This window comes from Carassius auratus, chromosome 1 (genome assembly GCF_003368295.1).
Source record: "Carassius auratus strain Wakin chromosome 1, ASM336829v1, whole genome shotgun sequence".
NCBI classification, from domain to species: Eukaryota; Metazoa; Chordata; class Actinopteri; order Cypriniformes; family Cyprinidae; genus Carassius; species Carassius auratus.
Genome location: NC_039243.1, coordinates 33,770,221 through 33,787,670, shown reverse-complemented (window position 1 = coordinate 33,787,670; position 17,450 = coordinate 33,770,221). Strand labels below are relative to the sequence as shown.

At 37.5% G+C, this 17,450-nt stretch overlaps 1 protein-coding gene across 1 annotated transcript in view; it reads left to right on the top strand.

Annotated features, from left to right (window-relative positions):
* Positions 1 to 4,593: 4,593 nt before the first annotated feature.
* The window catches only part of LOC113108446 (F-box/WD repeat-containing protein 7-like), an 84,062-nt gene continuing 71,205 nt past the window's right edge, over positions 4,594 to 17,450 (top strand). Inside the window, exon 1 of the mRNA XM_026271583.1 lies at positions 4,594 to 4,637. The gene's annotated coding sequence lies outside the window, so the exon portion shown is untranslated. The remainder of the gene's footprint in view (positions 4,638 to 17,450) is intronic.

The following is a 17,450-nucleotide window of genomic DNA, read 5'->3' as shown; positions in this document are numbered from 1 at the left end:
CAAAATATATAGATTTTTTGGGGTGGATTTTTCTTGGTAAAAATAATTTTAAGTGTGTTTTTGTGCTGGTTGCTTTAGGCCTGTGATGGATAAATATTACAATCAAACCACCGGTAGGTGGTGGCAAGTACCTGTTTTAATGAGTGATTTAATGAATTATTCATTTAAATGATTCATTCAAAACAGCCAAATCATCTAGTCATGGAATCCCTGATTCAAATGATTCATTCAAGAATTATACAACACAGTGTTGCTCTGAGACTCACAAATGTTCTGTTCCAAATTTGTTCGGCACTCTTTTTGTTGGCAAAACAGAAAATAAAGTAAAAAAAAAAAAAAAAACTCACATACAGAGATTTTTTTGCTCTCATAACTTGAATATTATGGTAATTCTTACCTGATTCATCATGCAGTCAATGCTTTTGGACTCTCCATACGTCTCTTAATTTAAAAATATTGGTATTTTAGTTAGAGCCTGACCGATATGGATTTTTGGGGGCCGATGCCGATATTAACTCGAAAAGAGCCAATTTATGAGCCGATATTTTGATTTTGAAAATAAACTGGATATTAGACCCATTTCCTATAAACTGCACTTACACAACATTCAATAGCAAAATATCTGCCTGTTCTATGTATGTGGGCTGTATAAACCATTTTCCAGAAGGGATTTATGTAATAAAAAAAAAATAAATAAAAAAATAAAAAAAAGCCTTAGATTACAGTCTCAATGACTAAACAATTGCACATCAAAAGTATATATTTTTTAATGATCAAAAAACAGTCTGGTTTTAAACATTTAACACTTTTACTTTCTTCCAGTTGAAGCTGGTTTTAACAGTCTGTGTGTGTACTGTAAATAAATTATAATACTAAAGTTAAAGTATTTGCTGAAGTAGTCCCACACTTTGCTGCTACAGCATTCACCTTTTTCAGCCATCTGTAGGCAGAAAGAGAGACAGAGAAAGAATAAGCATGTGTATTAATAATATCACCATGTATCATTACTCATGTCATCATTAGAATTATAATAATAATAAACAGGGATCTCCTACATAGGCAAAAATGAGAAAAAAAATATATATTGTTTTATTTGTCAAGCAATAGGTATTACCTACTTATATTTAACTATATTATTTCAACATTTCCCTGTTATGTCTGTAAAGCTGCTTTGAAACAACATGTAAAAAAAAAAGAAAAAAGAAAAGCGCGTGTTCAGCTCACATTTAGTTACATGTCCCCTGGTTTAATCATTTCTGACGCACCTACTGTAGTTACTGTAACTACACTACATTTGCTCTCACAGACACATTCACAACGGACCCGTATATCTTCTCCTCTTGTCTTTGTGCAGTCTGAATCAAAACATCGTCATGCGCTGGCGAACATAAAGGTAGCCTACTGTTACCGGAAGATTACGGAATCAATTTGAAGTTGAATGGTTAACGTAAGTGTCATGAACACACCGCTGTCAATTTTGAGAAGAACCACCTTCAAACAAGTTAATAGCAAGCATTTAAGGGGCCTGCTAAAAAGGAAGCTATATTAGCGTTAGAGTAACGTAACCAGCCTGAATTCACCAAATTGTGCTCTGGACCTGAGGGTAGCCTCTTCTTCCTTGCTTCTCTCTTAATTCTCATCAGCAGGATTAGCGCTATCGCTCGCTTCTTACAACGGGACAGATACATGTTTGCTGCTGACCGAAAGGAGGAACCACAGACTATGAAAGAGCTCCCACTAAAAGTTTTTAAAACTCCGCCAACGCCATAGCGTAGCGCATCGCAAATCGCGTTGTATCTGAAGGGCAACGCTAAACCCAGCAGCCAAGCGCCGTGCATACCGTGTCCTGTGTGAAAGGACCATTACGTGGTCATTATGTGGGAAACACACCGCAATAGAATAAGAATAAGTTAAACGCTAACGTTATAGTTTGACTTCTTATTAACGTTTGCGCTCTTCCACTGATAAACATGGTATTAGCTTTGTGGCTAATCTAATATAGCAATGCATTAGTGGCTGTAAATGATGTTGCAGAATATTTAGAAGTGATAATGATAGGACCGTTAGCTAGTACTACCACATCATTGTATATACAGTGTATGAACTAAATCTACAATCATTTCACATGACGAACGACAGACTCACCTGGGTGGCTGATCGCTTTCTTCTGTAGTGAATTTCTGGCGCTGTTGTCAACTCTGGAGCTGCAGATCGCCCTCTGGTGGGCAAACTATGCAACACTCATAACATGAGTGAAGCATGAGACTCCGTTTCTCATGTTTTGCCGATTTAAATGCAATTAGCTCATATCGGCTGGCCGATATATCGGTCGGGCTCTAATTTTAGTATTTTATAACTCAAATACCTGAATGGACTCAACTTTGCACACCGACTAACACCAATTTTCTGACCGTAAATGAGTGAAAATGGAATAAAGAAATCCTGGCCTTTGATTTAGAGATTCTCAGTTCATTTGTTAGTAATTTATGAGGATAGACGGGTGTTTTAGTTGTTGGTGTACACAGTGGAGTATGTAGAATTATACTGAATTATGATATTAGAGTTTCACCGCAAGAGAGACGTTGTATCATCTCTGGAATTCCTTCCTCCCACTTTTGTCTCTCTCATTTTGTTCCACATTTTTTCTCTGTAACTGGAGAAGACACTCGCGGGCCCAACCCATGGCTATCTGAAGCCTGTATCTGGATCCTAGCCGCGGATCTCTGCTGTAGACCTGTAGGCTGTTTTTTAGACACCTTAACATTTCGATATGTGTTTATGTCTCCACTCCTTTTACATCATCAGCATTGTAATCCGTCTTGTAGATGTCCCGGGAACTAAGGTTCACAAAGTAGGAACTAAATGTCTTTTCCAACTTGAGAACAATAAGCAGTCAAAAAGTATTGTGTATTACACAGAATCTGTGCAAATATCACCACCCATAATTACGTCTTATACATCCTTTTTTTTTCTCTGTCCATGTTTACGTTGCATTTTAACTCTTAAAGGGATAGCTCACCCAAAAATGAAATCGTGTCATCATTAACTCACGCTCACGTCGTTCCAAACCTGAATGAGTTGCTTTCTTATGTTGAACATAAAAGATGATATTTTGAAGATTGCTTGTAATCAAACAGTTGGTGGTTCCCATTGACTTCTGTAGTGTTTCTTTCCCTTCCATAATGATGAGAGAATTTTCCTTTTTGGGTGAACTATCCCTTTAAGTGATGATGAGTTTTCTGCTGAGCTTATTTTTAAGTTTGTTTTTTAGGTGCAAAAGCACCAGATTATAGTGCAGTTATAATGCAGGTTGTTCATCATCATATTCATCTTTACGTAAAATCAGCAGTGTTTCAAAAGCATCCATGAGATTGAAAACAGGATCCAGTCTTTGCACACGTATTGAGCTGTTATTCGACTGGAGATTAGTCTTAGAGCTGTCTTGTACATTCAAGGTGAGATTTTTAACATCTTAAAGGATGCTTTTGTAACTGCATGTGATTCTGCAGGTGACTTTGACTCTCGGTGGTGTCGATGGCGTATACGTCCTCAGTTTACAGCAACAGTAACGTGCTAAACTGTGAGGAGTTGGAAAACGTGTTGCATATCTGATTTCAAAGAACATGCCCCTACTTTGGCCTTCGTCTCTGAGTGTTCATGGGAACATAACATTATGTCACAGAGCTGGTTTTCTCTTTGATTTTCTCTGCATGTGTGAAAGTGACTTGAAGACTAGCAGTCATTTTTTTGTGCCTTTGTACATTTCTTTGGCACCCTTGACCTTGTTTGAAGGCAGGAAAAACCCTAAATCAACCTGAGTTTGTGTTCTCTGGAATGGTGTCCACAGATTAATCATTCAGTCTCTCAAACGCAGTAAATAGGCTTCATTTGGTTAAGTTTCATGTAGACTTGTCTTGTCATTTAAATGTTGTGTGAGCGTGTTTGCTCTTGTGATCTTCTAGGATCATGACTTCAGCTCTGTCATGTTTTAATGGTATTTATTTAATGTCTCTACACAGGCCTGGAGCCATCGTCACATGTGTCTGATGAACAATGGCTTCAATTGTGTGGAAGTCCGAGTCATTGTACTGAATGGGATTAGACGTTTAAACAGGTTTTAAACTGATTCGCTGATAAATCTAAAGTCATTTTTAAAGGGAAACCAGTAGCAGCTGTAGGTGCAGTCAGACTGAAAGCAGACGGTGATCCAAGGCTTGTTCTTATCTGATGTTCATCACTCTTCCCTAATGCTGTTGTGGATTTAGTAAAAGGTTCCTGAGAAAAATCCTGGGAAAAAGAAATTGCTGTGGGTTCAACTTGAGGTGTCTGTCTTTTTCCTGGTGCGTGTCGATGCTCACGTCATCCAGTCGTGTGCTGCTAGAGGTGTTTTATTTTTTTCTTTCTTTTTACAAATAAATTAAAAACCAAAATAAAATCTCAAATCCCAAGAAAATCCTAAAACAACAAATGCACAAAAACCTCAATAGATGAAACCCAGAATTACAAACACAAAGTCTGTTTCGTCGTAAGAACGAGAGGAAATAAGATGGTCTTTAATTCCTTTCTCTCTTTTATTCACAGAAGTCGGAGGTGAAGAACCACACTTGAAGGACTCTCCGCTGCCAGACGTGTGAATCGTAAGTAACTACATGGGGTGCAAAATTACTGAAGAAGTACCTGAATTCAGAACTTCACTATTATTCAAAATACTGCATTAGTTTAATCAAAGGTGCATTTTTTAAAATGTAATTTCTGTGTTCAAAGAGGAAATTTTCAGCATCATTACTCAGAAATGTCAGAAATTCTTTACAAGTTACTCCATTATGTTGATTTGGGTCTTTATTTTTTTATTATGCTTCTTGCTTTTGTCTTTACCATCACATTTGTTCAGTTTAATGCACTCTTGATAACGTTGTCCCTGGAGCACAAAACCAGTCTCTTGGGGATAATTGTAGAAGTAGCCTAAAATACATTGTATGGCTCAAAATGATTGGTTGTTCTTTAATGTCAAAAATCATTAGGATACTAAGTAAAGATCATGTTCCATGAAGATATTTAGTAAATTTCCTTGTGTAAATATATAAAAAAAATCAAATTTCTGAATAGTAATATGCCTTGCTAAGAGCTTTATCTGGACAACTTTAAAGATGATTTTCTCAATATTTAGATTTTTTTGCTCCCTCAGATTCCAGATTTTCAAATAGTTGTATCTCAGACAAATATTGTCCTCTGAACAAACCACACATCAATGGAGAGATGATTTATTCAGCTTTTGTATGATGTATATGAACTTCCACACTTTCTGTGGGACGGGCAGCTTCATGTTTGTTTGTGCGTCTGCGTCTGCTTGTGGGGAGTAGTGTGCTCGGCTGCTCTGGTTAATAATGCATGTCCCGTCATGCTTTTGTGAATTAAAGGTAAACTGATATGGTGCATCTCTTCCATTGATGAATTGTTAAAGAGATGCACTGCTAAAGGGCCACTGGGCTTCATATAATAACTTTAATAATACTCTTTGCAATATCGAGTCCGGCTCAGCACTGTTTCGTCGTTTACTTCCTCTCTCTGAAAAGCCTGCATCATGCTGTCTTGGTTATAAATGAATCTGTAGTAAAGTAAAGCAAGCAAGCAAACAAATTGTTTCACTGATCTGGAGCCTTTGCTTATTTTACCCTGTGTTTTCACCGGACGCGAGCGGTGCAGCTATAGACAACTGAACACATTATCATCAACGATTCCCTGACAGTAAACTCATGTCCTGCTCTATTTCTGACATGCTCCAAGAATTCATGCTTTCTTTTACATTCCTGTAGCAAATCAGGTCTGTATATTAACCCCTGCCACACTAACATGATTTCACTCTGCATTTTGTTTTTATTCAGAAATGCATCACATTAAAAAAAAAGGATGAAGATGAAATGCATTGTGAATACACTTTTATGTTTCCTTCACCTTATACTAACTGCATAGTGTATGAGAAAAACCAAACACACTGAATCATGATATTTAATGTGATGCATATTAATATTGGTATTCTCATGCATATATCTGTGTTAATTATATACTTACAATGTGTTAACCATGAATATTTTAGGGAATTATTATTACATATCCGCCATGCTAAAATAAGTATCTGTTTTTTTAAGTTTTAGTTGTTCTCTGACCACTTCTAGGAAATTCCTTGATCGTGCAAATCCCTAAACTCTTCTTGAGTTCAGAACTGTTCTTCTGGTAAAATATGCATGATTTATTTCTTCAGTTAGGAGCTAAAACAAACCCTCTCTGGTAACATGGTGTAAATTTGAATTATGATCAATAACGTATAATCCGTCTTCCAAAGAAAGCCTCGCTCACAAAACAGATTCACATTAAAAATGGGTTTATTTGGGATCTCTCAAGTCACGGAGATCCTGTCAGTAGTGGGTGGTCCATAATGATCTTGCTTTATCAGTTATGATTTTATGAATGGTGTGAGAAGGAGCGTTTGCATCTGAAGCTCCTAAAGAAGTGTGACAATAAAACCCTGAACCTCTGCAGGGTTTCCCCTTCATTTGGTCTGTTCTTCTATTCATTCCTCTTCAATAATTCAAGCGTTCTCCGAGCTTGCCCTGAGCTTTAACCCCTCACTGGCCAGTCCAGCTTTGACCCATATGTGTCCAGAATGAGTCGTGGATGACAGGTCCCAGTCATTCTGACTTCAGTTCGTCTGCGTCCTTGTTTTCATCTTGGCTCACAGCAGTCGGGTCTTCAGGAGTTCATCTCAAATGTGATGCAAGATGCATGTAATTGGACTATAACTGAGGTGTAAACACCCAAAGCTTGCCAGTTCATCTTCATATGCTTCAGTATCTGGCTTAGAGGAGTGAAGACTTGAAGCTAGAGAGATTTGTAGTGGAAACATCTTTGGTTCTTAATTTTGTGGCCATGCTAGTATCTTACTGATAAAGCCATTGATTCTGAGTATTCTTTCTTATCACACTTCCAGTTTTTACTAATTTGAGTTTTTAATTTTGTACATATCAATAGTTTTATCAATTATTTTGCTTTTGTGCATTGGTAAGATTAAAAGGTTCACATTTCTGCTGTGTATGGTGACTAAGACGTTTCTAATGTTACAAAAGATTCATATTTCAAGTAAATGCTGTTCTTTTGAACCTTCTATTCATCTGTGAAAACCGGAAAAAATAACATTAATATTTTCACTAAAAGATTCAGCAGCACAACTGTTTTCAGTCTTGTTGATAATCAGAAATGTTTTTTTTTTTAGAACTAATTATGAATCTTATAGTGATCATGTGACACTGAAGACTGCAATAATGATGCTGATAATTTGGCTATATATATATATCTTTAGTGCATTATGCTGCAAATGCTATCAATAGATCATATCTTTTTTTGAACCAGGAATATTCTTTTAAAGTTCCATAGGTATGAATTTTTTTGTTTTTGTGAGGTATTTTTAGAACACAAAAATATCCAGCAATGCTTCCAAGCCCAGTAGGTTTCTCTCTCTCTCTCTCTCTCTCTCTCCCTCCCTCTCTCTCTCTCTCCCTCCCTCTCGGTCTCTCTCTCTCTCTTTCTCTGTCTCTCTCTCTCCAGTCCATTGTAAAATGCCCAGTTTTCCCCTGGTCAGTATTTTCATTCATGTTTCGGAAACACTGCTTGAAAACAGGAAGTAGATTGAGTTGTGGTGACAGGAAGCTATGATTGGAGTCAGGGCATTGTTGCCGTGGTTACTCAGTGCCCGGTTCACACCCCCACTAGAGGGCAGTATATAGATATATCATCAGATATAGAGACACATGACTGAGTGCTGCACAGCTAATATTTAGACAGTACTGTATTAAAGTCCTTCATATACTCGTATATTATCCCTGTACTCATGCGTGTTACTCCTTCCACCACTGTTGCATTACACACAGACTCCGTTAAAATCTAGGTTCATGATTTCATGTGCACTCCTATTTTTGAGGTTCATATTACTTATTTAGGACCTCTTAGTGACTATTGATTTGCAACTTTATTACAATTTAAAATTAGTTTCCTGTTGTTATTTACATTTTTTTTCAGTGTCACATGATCCTTCAGGAAAATATGCTGGTTTGCTGCTCAAAGAAGTGCAAATCTTTCTTAACAACAGTTGTGTTGCTTAATATATTTGTGGAAAGCATGATGAACCTTTTAAATAATGTTCAAAAACATCCATTTCTGTGCCTCTAGTTTTGTTACATTTTGCTTTTCATTATATGCATCACCTTTAGAGAAAACCATAATATTAATTATAATATCTTCAAATCTTCATTCCTTGTTGTCGTTAGCAGATAATAATGCAGTTTACTTTTTGCGATGATATTATAAACCAATAACATTTTTAATATTTGTAAATCTCACTGAGCAAATATTACATTTAAGAAAATTTCAAGAAAAAAAATCAAGAAAAAAATCAAGAAAAATTACGGTCCTCAACTTTTAAATTATTGTATTTTTGTTTATCATTATATTAGGTTGCATACATTACACATCTGAGAAATGCAGAGTTATATTTAGTTACTGAATGAGTCGGTGCTTTTAAACAAATCTGTTGAGTGAAAGATTTAATGAGTTTGTAGCTAACGCTTGCATAACTGAGATGAATCTTGACCTGAATAATTGAATTCACTATTATGGTTTTATTTTTGTACCTTTTTGCTTTCTCATTGTCTTATTTACGTGCCACCTGATATCCTGACACACTGCTGCTGTCCGTGATGCTCTGAAATCGATCAGCCTTCTAATGACTGTAAACCCGTTTAACTATAATGCTCATTAACCGGCAGTCGTAGATGAGAGAGCAGCAGACACACTAATGAAATGCCCATCTGTAACACACACACAATGAGGAGGAGGAGAAGGAGGATATCGAGTGTTGTGTGCTTTTTAACGGAAGGGATGATCAGTAATATATAACCCCGGGACTGAGCATGGATTGGAAAAGCTGGCACAACTTTGAAACTCACATGTTGTTGTGTTTTGCATATAAATGAGTTGGTATGAGTGATGGCCACTTCAGTGTTGTCATGAATGGTCACGCAGACGTGAGATTGTGTCTCGGGTCGTGCAGGTGTTCAGATGACTCAGTTATTTGGCTGCAGCATGTTGGCACGGTCAGTCTAATAAATGGCAGGTAATAATCGCCCCTCTGCTCTTGGCTCTGTTTCGATGTTTTGGTGTTGACACTAGTAGCTATGCTTTCCCTGCCAGCCACAATAGCAGCTGACTGTTAGACAGAAACCACCCATTCATGCAGTTCTGGCATCACTGAAGGATGGAGGCTCATTTGATTCATAGAACAATGCGCAGTAGTTATTAAGTTTAGGTGTTTGATAGGATTAGGGAGAATACGGCATAAATATGTGCTTAATTGCTACTATTAAATGGCTAATATTCTAGTTATATGCATGCTTATAAGCAACTAGTTAAGAGACCCTAAAGTAAAGTTACAGACAATTACAACTTTTGGTGAACTATTTGGTCACACTTTATTTTAGGGTCCAATTCTCACTATTAACTAACCATTAACTATGACTTTTGCCTCAATTAACTCCTTATTTGCTGCTTATTAATAGTTTATAAGGTAGTTGTTAAGTTTAGGGTATTGGGTAGGATGCATTATATGTACTTTATAAGCACTTATAAACAGCCAATATGTTAATAATAGACATGCTAATAAGCAACTAGTTATTAGTGTGAATTGGACCCTATACTAAAGTGTTACCAATTTTTTTAAAGGAGGGATGTAAGGGTTACAAAAAGGGTTATTCTCGCTATTAATTGGTTGTTTATTAGCATGCATTTGAGTAGCATATTGGCTGTTCATTAGTGCTTTTAAAAAGCACATGTTAATAACTTATTCTGCACACGCATATTTTAGATCCCTTAATCCTAAATCCCAAACCTAAACTTGACAACTACTTTACTAACTATTAATATGCAGCAGATTAGAAGTTTTCTTTTTTTTTTTGAGACAAAAGTCCGATCTTTAAATAAAGTGACAAATTTCATAGACGTACAGTAAATTGAAGGGAGAAGAAAAGCCGTATCTATGAGGTATCGTCCCGTTTACTTAGTCACATCCATCCTGTTATCAAACCCCTTTCAACTTTCCCCTTTTGCTTGTTAATAGTGTGATCTGAAAGTCTCTTCCTGTCCCTCTCTATCTGTCTCTCAGTGAAATCCACACTCGCAGACCTTGGTTCGCACCATATCGATGTGAAACCAGGGAGCTGACACAGTGAAAAGCAATATTCATAAATAATGTACAGCGAACACAGCTTCATCTTCCACCTCTTTTCTCAATCTTCTGCAGGCATCCCATCTTTAAACCCTTAATCTCCAACTCCTAGTCTTTTTTAAATTTGTGATAATGCAAGTAGCCTTCTTTTCTTCTCTATTGTGTTTAACATATTATCAAAAAAGAGCAAATGCAGAGCAAGGAGTTTGTTCTAAGCATCGATTGAAGTTATGAACGTCAAGATTTGGGGTGTTGCATTCAAAAATGGATGCAGATGAAGGTGAACTTGCAAAGTCATGCATCCTGAAGATCCAGATGTCTTTTTTTATTTTTATTAATACATGCAAAGATCTATTTCATGCATTTAGAAAGTAGTCATGTTGTATTTAATGTGTACTTACTCTTTCCTAGAGATGCATTACTCAAATATTGCGATTTGTTCTTGATCTTCGAGTTGCAGTATCGTGGATTTGAAAATCATTCAAACTCATCCCTCAGTAAGAACAGAAAGTGTATGCACTTACAAATGAAGTCCTTGAAGCAATGAATTGCAGAGGTGTGTGATTTGTGTTAACATGCAAACAGACTAATTTTGTGCAAGGTTATATCCAATTGTTCAACTCTTTGTCATGAGCATGCAAATAGAATAAATGTAGAAACTTGCACAAGACACCTTTAGGGGACTTGTCATTAACTATGTACATAACTAGTACTGTTCACATGCAGCAAACTCCACCCACAGCTATTGCACTGGTAATGCATAACTATATGTCCATCCTTTTTTAAACCACTTTTAAGGAAAATTTAGACATCTTAACAGCTCAAATAACACATTTTTATATGGAAGAATTAATGTGAATGCTTTAACAAAAATGTAAGGCTTTTAAACCCTTCTGAATGACTTCCCATCGACTTGCATTAGAAGTGCATTAAATTGATTTTCTTTGGCAGTCGTTACAGCTTTACTTGTAAAGCATGCATTTTAAATATTGCTTAAATATCCTCATTTAAAATGCTGCTCTGTTTTCATAGACTTTTGAGTTTTGAGATTATTGCATTGTCCTTTAAAAAATTATGCTATATATCTTTGGTATCATTATGCCAGCCAGATGAAGCCCCACTGTTCAGACTTTCTCTTTCGTTTTGTTTTATCTCCTATTGTGTCATGGTTGGGAGAATGAAGGAGTTTCTGTCTGTTGTTGATTTGGTCCATTTACTCTGGCAACCGGGCTAAAGATTCTACATTGAATACACTTGAGTGTAATGAATCACAATGTCAAGACTACTTCTAGTGAAGCCCCCAAAAGTTGCGGGTTCGAATCTCAGTACCAGCAGGGATTGTCAGTGAGGAGTATTACTTCAGAACCCCATTTTGGTGGAGTATGCAGATCAAAAAGGATGTGTAAACCAATAAGAAAGGCCCATTCATAAGTGCAATGAAGTGGCAACCCATTTGCCCCAATCCATTAGCGCCAAGCTTTCAGTATCTAAAAAAAGAGATCACAGATAAATGAGAAGTGCACTGTGGAAGTAATTTGCACTTTGATGGGATAACTGCAGTTCATTTCCAGGCTGGTGGAGCTGTGGACCTCCATGCATGTCCTCTGCACACTTGGCTGAATGCACCGGACTCTGGAAAGTCTCTGGAAGCAGGTAATTTGGACTGAAAGATCGAATCACGATTCAACGCCTTATCCACAGAACCAGTACAGGCTTGTCTCAGGTGGAAGTCAGAGTTCATGACTGTTGGGTCACTTTGCAAAACAAAGCTTGTGGAGTTCCTTCTCAAATTCTAAGACTGGTTATGTTTGAATCTTTGGGGTCTTAAAGGGATAGTACAGCTAAAAATGAAAATCTGCGCTTTCATCCTCAGGTTATCCAATTTTTTTTTCTTCAGTAGAACAGTAAAGAAGATTTTTCTAAATTGGCTGAGTAACCAAGTCTCCAGCAAAATCTTATTTGACCTTTTGCTTTTGTAATTTTATTCATAATTGAAGTCCTTTCTTATAAAATTCATGATTTATATATGGGATAGATTTGGTTACATAGAATTGGTTGAAGTGATCAAAGCACCCCAAAAAACAGTAAAAAAAAAAAAAAAAAAAAAAAGCATTATAATACAGAACTGTGGCAATATTTAAAATGCATACTTCATGAAATATGAACTGTATAAATGTTTTTAAAAACAGAATTTGAAACTGTTTCTGATAGTAAACATTTCCAGTACCGTACCGTATTGTCATATAAATATCTATTCAATTATTTAAACATAAATGTAGCTCTTTTGCATCCAGTCCAGTTTTTGTGTTAAAATGACATTTTTGGCTTTCCACTCAAATAATGAGACATGAAAGAAGTTATGCAATCTGTTCTAGCTTCCGGTCTATTCGTCGCACTAAAAATGAAAAGTCGTGGATGTCACATTGTTAGATATGAAAATGCTCGATGTCATACTGAACATTTGAGCAAATGTAGTTGGTCATCCATGGTCTACTAATGTTACACCCCTGGTGTGTTCAGCATAATATGTTACCACAGTGTACATCCAGACAGCGGTTTGTAACTGGAGGTAGTCCTGCTGCGATTAGCCTGAGGAGGAGAGACTGAGGGAGGGGCTTCCAGAGCGCTGTTCATCGAGATGCTCAGAAGAGCGGACTGAGTCAGAACGAGAGAAGAGATGCAGGGAGATGAAGCTTGACCGGTTTGAGAGAGAGAGACACTCTCTTGCCATCTGAGGATCATCACACACCTTCGGGAACAGCTGCATTTTCAGGCTCTGCGTTAGGAGCCACACACGTATCTTCCCCAACCTGAACTACGGAATACTGAATCGAAGGAGACTTGATCTCGAAGACCGTACCCTTTGGTGAACTCTCTCTGCGTCGTCTTTTCAACTGTTCAGATGTTCCAGGAACTCTTTCGGAGAGAGTCTGTAGACCTGTGACATCCTCGGCTCTGGGAAAACTTTACTTTCCATGGCAGTTTTCCTCCTGTGGATCTCTCTTTTCATGCAAACACGTGTGACCTATCAAGCTGATAGCACACTTCTTCAAAGTGAGGGCCGCTGGTAGCTGAGAACCTCGGTTTTGAGTCATCAGTCTTCTCTTCATTCATCATTTTTGGTTTCTGATGAGCAAGTCAATGTGTGGCTGTGGCTGCAGCATCATCTCGTCGCTGATGAAGAGGCTCGGTCGCTCTGCTTGTTGCTCAGATCTGCTGTCTTGCAGCCACACTTCTGAGCACCTGCAGCGTCTGGCTACCGGCTGCCCTCCTCAGCACAAGGTATAGCTGAAACATAAATGTTTGAAACTTATACACATTTATTTCTTTTCTCTAGTCAACCCAGACTAGGGTCAAGAAGGCCAACATATGATGCAAGTCTTAAAGTTTTGAGGCTGGGACACACCAAGCCAACTAGTGGCGATGGAAGCCTGCGTCAAACCTCCAAAAATCTTTTGAAGACACAGCACAGACTACAGCGACTGCACACTAGCACATGTGTTCTGCGTGAGAGGAATCAGCTATCAATAGTCTATATTCCTCATTCAGAAGGAGATTATACGAGATACACAAATATACAAGATGTAAACAAAGTGCCACTCGCTTACCATTCTGAATTTCAGTCATGTTGACAACTTTCTTCACTTTAGCCGGTTCACGTTATGAAATTATTGGTGTATTGGAATGCTTGGGTGAGATTGTTTAACATTTTAGAACCGCTTCTGTCAGTGCAGTCTCGTTTTCATCACTTTCACTTTAATTGGCCTGCATGGACTCGTTCCCTAAACTGAACAGCCAATCAGAGTTCTCATTCTCACTGATGGCCAAGAGACTTGGTGTGTCCCGGCCTTTACAAAAACATGGTCCGTTTCTCCATTTTTGGTATTTTTAACTACTTGCATCTCAGAGTTGCTCTAATTAGTTGTACGTACAGAACAGTGTTCATTTATGGTGGAAGCACTCGGAGAAAGGAGCTGTTCACGGTCTCTTGATGAAGATTTGAGTCTGTCTGGATCAGCACTACAGGGCTGACCTTGCAGTAGTGTCTCCATTGTTATTTGGCTATTAGAGAGACCATGCAAGCACACTGCAGTAATTGATTTTGTGATGGAACCAGGTGATTTTATGGCCTTCTTGCTACCTTGACAACCGTAGAGCCGTCTGTGAATCGACATGCATTCTTAATATATACATCTGTTAAAGGCTGTCTCTAGCCGGACTTTGATTTGCTGTTTTTGAAGAGAGTTTTCAACAGAGCAATTTGCTCGCATTGGAGATGAATGGCAGATGAGGTCATGTGACCTATTGGCCAAACGGAAAAAACACACCTCACTTTGCACAAGATTGATCTGGTGCATCTTGGGAAATATATTTATGCCCAAGCAAATAAGATAAAATGCTATCTTCTTATGTAAATCTCAGTTTTGAGAGAATGGGAAATGGACTATATTGCACTTGAGTTATTTGGTCTTTGGTCTTTTCTTTTTTCAGGGTAAAATGTATTATTCCCACTTTCAGACATTTGATCCAACATTTATAATTAGGATATGAATGCGGCTTGCAGACTTTTAGCCTTGGTACCATAACGCTGATTGGAAAGGCAGAAAGGACGATTCACTTTCATGCCATTCGTCTTCCTGTCTGTGGCTTTCTGATTGCTTTGTAGGCAGGTAGTGGTTTTCTCTCTCTGAGCGAGACGAATCTCTCTCATCCCGGGTAAGCCTTGTCTAAAAGGGTTAGGTTACCTCTTTTCAAACCAATCTGAATCCCTTCATGGCTCTGGTATTGATTAATACCTTCCTCAAAGAAACATAGACTCAAGGGCAAAAAGGAGACATTAGTCTTGTATTCATAGAATTACATCCTGAATGTGTTCTAGACTCTGCGTTTGCAATTATGTAGATTAGCCTCCTTTTAATATCACACATTACTGCAGGAAGTTTTATTCTGCTTGTATTCAGCCGAGTTGTCAGTTGTGACACGGAGCAAATTTAATCACTAAATTGGTTGTGCTTTTATTGTCTCTTCTGTGTCGTTTGGCTTGGGTTTGCATGGTTTGTCTCACACACGGACTGAAGAATGTGACAGAATCTCAGATGTGCATTGATGATGCAACATCAATTGCAGTTTCAGATTTGTTAAAAGTTTGCAAAGTTACTTTTTGCACCAGGAAAAAGGTCCAATATTTGTAAATCCTCATCCAAATTTTCTTTCAGACCTGACATTAAAAGTAAACCTCAGCCATGCATTTCAAATGCTCTGAGTTTCTGAGTTTTCTTTACATCCAGTGACAGAACAACAGTCTTGAGTCCTGCTCGACAACAGCACTATGTTTCTTGTGATGGGTGGACAGACACGAGTTGCTCAGAACAGGCTCTGTTCCAGGATCAAACCTGAGGCTGTTCCTGAAATGATCAATGGTGTGCTTACTGCTTACCTTAATGGATTTCTCTTTTGCATTGCTACTGCTATAATCAATAAAAAGCTGACACTCGTCTCAGTTCATCACAGTCTCACATAGTTCTGTTTTAGTCGATGAAGCTCTCTACACTGCACAATGAATCTCTTATTTTTATTTATTTGTGCTTTATGAGATGATTCGTGAGTGTCACTTAGATTTAAGCGCTTCTGATTGACCAAGAACTCAACTGGCTACTTCGCTCAATGCTGCAAAAACATGTAAATGGGTTATTATTCAGAACTATGATACACTGGGACGTTTTGAGACTATGTTTTTTATTTTGGAATAACCTCATATGTGTAAATGTAAAGAACATTATGATCCTTCATTCATTATTTAAAGCCATCTGTAATCTTGTGTGCTCTTAAACAATGACTTTTTTATTTCTTATGTAGTCTTAGTCGTCTTCTGGGAAACAGACCAAAAAAATATTTATCCTGTTCTTTGATTACAAGTTAAATGCTTTAAGATTGGATGAGAATCTGTCTGTTTTTGGTCAGAGGAGATATGCTGTAAATGTTAAATATCCACTAAGGGTGAAATTTAATCAACTTTTTGAAGTACTCTAGATGACTCGATTCGCTAACGTGGACTAAAAGCCACAAAACTCCAGTTTCAGTTCGATGGCTTCTTTAATGACGAAGTCTGGCGCTCTTTTTTTAAGTGTGTGTGACCACATGATTCCCACTGGTTGATGTTCTCTCCATCTATGCCTCATTTACAGTATTTCCTTCGATATCAGTGAATGCCAAGTGAAATATTTGTATGAAAATCCTTGAAGCTGTAGAGTTGTTCCACTGCCAGTGTGTTCTGTGAAACCGATTTCTGTCTGCTTGGACGTCTGCCTGTTCTGTTGGAGAGGTACTCTGAATGATCAATGCACTAAGGCTTGTGTTTCAACCCTGACAGAGCAGGCATAGAGTGGCCCTTTGCAGTACTTCAACTGCACATCTGTGTCTTTTGTTCAGGGATGTCAGAGCTCAGTGCCAAAGCCATGCACATCCACAGCGGCACATATTGCCCGAGTACTTAAATGCAAAGAAGGCCTGGCTGTAGACTCGGCTCTTTAGCTAAGTGACAGGTGCAAGCTTTTAGTTAGTAGTTTTGTAGTAATGCTTGAGTAAGTTAAGCTAAGCGTAGGCGCAGATCCGTGTAGATTACTTAACAATTGTAGTCCATTACTGATTACAAAATGAAACCGTAGTTAGTAATGCAATCATTGGACAGTTTTTTTTTTGTATTACATTTAGATTCCTTTTGATCTAACTTGTCGTTAAACATGCCATATTAATGAAAAAAATAAAAAAATCAAGAAGTGCATTAAATGTTACACAAGGGTTTCTCAAACTGGGGTTAATGTAAGAACTGTTTGGTCTTGTAAGTTGATTTGAAAAGCTACTTATTTATTAAATCATAAAAACATGAAATAAAACATTTAAACACTTAAAAATATGTCAACATGTCAGAACAACCATTAACTGACATCAGAGAACAGTAGTTTTGCGAATGTGCTGTTAAATTACTTTATTTTAAGGAAATTATATTTATTTTAGTAACTTGCATAATTATTTGTTTCAGCTAGAGGTGCTGATGTGGTATTACAACTAAATTATTACTACTAACAGCTAATAGTACCCCCTCAAATTCCCACATGCATGGTTTGCCAATTGATTTATGCTACATTAGTGAATATAATCAAAGCTGATTGGTAGAATTTTT